At 47.7% G+C, this 4,096-nt stretch overlaps 1 protein-coding gene and 1 long non-coding RNA gene across 3 annotated transcripts in view; one reads left to right on the top strand and one right to left on the bottom strand.

Moving 5' to 3' along the window:
• LOC120704120 (putative anthocyanidin reductase) overlaps nucleotides 1–4,096 on the top strand; it is a 74,854-nt gene that overhangs the window by 33,237 nt on the left and 37,521 nt on the right. The window lies entirely within an intron of this gene.
• On the bottom strand, nucleotides 3,256–4,080 carry LOC120704125. 2 transcript variants are annotated; one of them, XR_005687460.1, is made up of 3 exons: nucleotides 4,017–4,080; nucleotides 3,806–3,915; nucleotides 3,256–3,695 (listed from the first exon to the last, which is right to left on the bottom strand). It is a non-coding gene; the product is annotated as an uncharacterized LOC120704125 (long non-coding RNA). The 2 variants fall into 2 exon arrangements; XR_005687461.1 differs by having other exon boundaries at nucleotides 4,008–4,067.

Here is a 4,096-nt window from a genome sequence, read left to right as displayed (position 1 = left end):
CTCAAGTCATTCTCTCCCCCCACGACTATTTCTGCGGATTTCCAGTTGTGCCCCTAGATCAGCGGCCGCGGGCAGCCGTCACGGCAGGCACGATAACCCCCAATCATTTTCGGGCGCTAGGCAAAACTGCCCCGTCCCGGCCCGTTCTCCTCCTCCTCTTCCTTGAAGCTGGAATAAATCGTGTTCATGAATGATGATTGGGAGTTATCACTTGTACAGATATGCAAGCAATTCATTGAGCTCGCATCCGTCTATTTCCACTTTTCCGGATACCTTTCTTTTTCTTGCAAGCATTTGCAGGGTTTTTTTTTAGGAAATCCATTTGCGTTTTTGCTTAGCTGCACATTGGAATGGCTCGTTAGGTCAGGTGAAATTGCGAAATGGAATTCCGTGGGAGTGGCACTTTGAAGCAGACGAGGCTATATTTTAATTTGCTTGATGAACCTTCTAATGTCGAGGATATCTTTGTGTAATGCTTGATGTCCGTATAAAAAATATTCATGACTACAGGTGATTGTAATGTTTTAATCCATCGTATCAATAAAAAATTTTGAGACTATTAATAAACAAAAAATAGTACTAAGTACGATCTGTATACTGTGGGGTAATTAGATGTTTATTATCCTAAAGCGTATTTTAGAAATTTTCACGATTTATATTTAATCCATCCTATTAGAATAGCTGTTTTTCATACCAGCATATTTTTAGACCAGTGGATGAGCTTAACAAACTAGCAACTTCTAGAAAATCTTGGACTCCCCAAAATATGACCATAATCATCTAATGATACTTTTGGCATTTATTAGAGGCTATCTACTCTACAGTTGACTATCAAAAACTCCTCTACTATGTATTACTACTTGATTGATATATGAAACCAAGTCACTACCGGTAGATCAACTAAATTTTTTTTCTCTTCTCCTCTCTTGCCTCCTCACTTTCCTTTAATCTTCAAACTTGCTCTTCCCCTGCTCAACAAAGACAGCGAGGTGGTGCGTGTTCGGACGTGGTGACATAGGCTTGGGATGTCGCGCAAGGTGGAGACAAGACAGTGCTAAGTTGGTCAGGGGGAGGGTGGCATGTGTTCAAGCGGCACACTGATAGAGAAAGTAGTGTAGGCGAATGAATCTCAGGTGGGCACATACTCAGGCACGAGAGAACGATCATGCATCGGCAGAGCATCAGGTGTGGGTGTGAAGGTCGTGGAGCATGACAGCGGCTGTGGTGAAATCTGCGTAAGAGTTTGACAGCATACTACTTTTCCCGCTCAAAATAACCATTTTGTGGAGAACAAGAAGATTGGTTGGTCATCCTTTAGTATCATAGGGTGTGATTGGTAGGCTGCACTAAGGTCTAGCTACGCTTCCATAGTGCAGGCCCTTTTGTTTGCTCGGCTAGCCTAAGGCCCCTACGACCAGTTGGCCGGCTGGGGCTGGCGGCACCCCCGCGGCGCAGGTTCGAGTCCTGGGGGACGCGAATTTCCGATGCCGCGGGGTAAAAAATCCCTCTCGCTGGTGGGCCAGGGTTCGGGGGGTTTCTCGGTCGGGTTAAGAGCCGAGGCAGTCGCTTCCTCTTAATGAAACACGGGTGGGGACCGTTTCAACCCCCCGATCGAGTTTTTTTTTGTTTGCTCGGCTAGCGTCTCTTAGCCAGGCTCCGAGTATGCAATTAGGCTTGCACGGCTTGCATAACCGGAAACACAACTGAGTTGTATATCCGGCAATGCATGCTGCATTGCGCCAGTGCTGGCCATGCTGCACACCGTGTTCAGCTCACAATGAAATCCATCTAGCAATGCAACCAACCAAACACACTCTTATGCTGGCCAGATAGACATACTTATGCAGTCAACCAAACAAGATCATACAATACTGCCTAAGCTTGGGTTCAATTGGCCATGCATAACTTTGACCGAGGCTAAGAGTAAACCAGGTAACCAATCACACACATAGGTTGTTTTTATGGATGGGGAGGGTGGCTAGAGAAACTATTCATATTTCTTTTAGCGTCGGGGTGGGATATATGTGATATGTCTAACTTGGTAAAACTGCTTGTAGCGTGAGAATTGAAGGACCTTGTACAAGCGTACAAAACTCAAATGCTTATAATAATTCAAATATGTTATTGGCCATGATTATACAATTAGCCGGCAATAATTCGCGCAATCTACCTTATCTTCTTGGCAAGTAGCCAGGTTTCGTTCACTAACATTCTCCATCGGGCAGCTTCAAAGTCGACATCAATGGAGGAAAAGGAGAGTAGCAGCAATGGAGTAAGGGTGTGTGTCAGACTATCAGAGTTGCCGGATTCATCGGCTCCTGGCTCGTCATCAAGAAGCCCCTCGAGAGTGTTCAGTAGGGGATTACCCCTCCTGTTTCTTAAAAAAGAAAAAGAAGCCCCTCGAGAGTGGATGCACGCCGTCCACGCGCCACCCTCCGGGACGTCGGTACGCAGGCCCCGACGCCATCGACTAGTCCTGCTGTAGTGCTGGACGCCGCTCAACGGCAACTACGTACCCTCTCCGGATTCGAGGCGGTCACCGTGCCCTGCTACGTCGTCGCCGGCGACACGCTCCAGCTCCAGGGCGATGGCACCAAGGTGTCCCACGTCGCGTCGTCGTCGGTGACCCGCGACGAGCGCCGGTTCCGGGTGCCGAGGATGCAGCAGCAGCTGCTGTGGGCTCGGTGCCGCTGGCGCCGCACCTGGCCGACGTCCGCGACGCGCTCGTCGGCCGTCGTCCATGGCCAAGCCGGTTCCTCTGCATTCGTGGGCCACTGGGCCCCGCCAGGACACCCTGCTGCCGAAAAAAAAAATCTGTTGACAATGGCGTTTTCAAGGCCCACGATTGACAAATCTGTTGGAAATCCCACCCGAAGTGTTTGCAGGGCCCATCTCTAGGGCGTACCCCAAAAACCAACAAGAATTGGACCGGGCCATGCCAGCCCACTCGTCTTTTGTGGCCTCTCTCCTCCTCCAACGCCGTCGGATGCAAGCCAACCCAAAATTCTTATTGGGCGAACACGCGCATCGGCGGCATGTGCGCGCGCGCCGCGGCCGGCAAGGCGCCGCCGCCTCGTCCTGGCGGCGCCACGTTCCTCGTGTCCGCGCGCTCTCATGCCACTAGTGAATGCGCGCGCGAGTCCGTGTAATGCGTATATTTTTTTTGATGTAGTGATTTTTCAGAGGTCTTTCATTCATATTGTTTAACAATATGTGCTTGATAAAGGAAATGCATCTTCGTACTAAAGAGCAACAGAGTGATAAATAGTTTATGAATAAACCACTGGAGATGATACATATAGAAGTATTTGACAAGAGCAGTTGTTCTATCACAATTCAAATCTCCAATTGGGACAGCTAAGGAGCTGTAAGAGAATAGGAGGGTTCACTAACTTAACATTGTATATAGGTGGAACTGCCATGTTACATAGCTGCATTAAGTAGTTTGGAAAATGCTGGCATGAGAACAGTGTTCTCTATGTGTTCGTACTTGGATCAGGGACGGTTGAAATGTAGTTGCAGGCAGGACGTATCTGTGCCTGCCAATGTAGAACAAATTATCGTACATTGTAACTGCACATCCATATCCTTTCGCGATGCTGAATGGGCTGCATATTCTCCATGAATTAGTGCGCAGGTAAAAAATCTCCACGTTAGATATCATGTTGCTTCCATCATACCCTCCCACAGCATACCTGTAATGAAGCAAGCATGCAAGTTTTATGTTGCAGCAGTGAGATCACCTCACAATGATAAAACTTAAAAAGAATTATATTGCACCCAGGCAAGAGACTGAGAGTCTTACAGGGCATCCCCCAAGACAGCTACCGAGTGGGTCAGTGGGATCCTCTTCTCACGCTCATACTTGGAAGTAGCGCCCAGAAACCTTCCCTTGGATCATACCTTTCTGCTGATCTGTGTATTGCAACAATTTTGTTCAATAGGCGAGTAAAAAAATGACATCTAAACCACAATTGCAACATTGAAATATTAGTTAGAGAGTTTACTGTAAGTACATGTTGGCATTGTAACCACCACTTACGAAGAGCACGCTATTAAATGTGGATGCAGCAGGAGCAAATCGCTGGAACAACAT

This window comes from Panicum virgatum, chromosome 4K (assembly GCF_016808335.1).
Source record: "Panicum virgatum strain AP13 chromosome 4K, P.virgatum_v5, whole genome shotgun sequence".
Taxonomy (NCBI): domain Eukaryota; kingdom Viridiplantae; phylum Streptophyta; class Magnoliopsida; order Poales; family Poaceae; genus Panicum; species Panicum virgatum.
The sequence above is the reverse complement of the archived record's forward strand: the minus strand, read 5'-3'. Positions and strand labels throughout refer to the sequence as shown.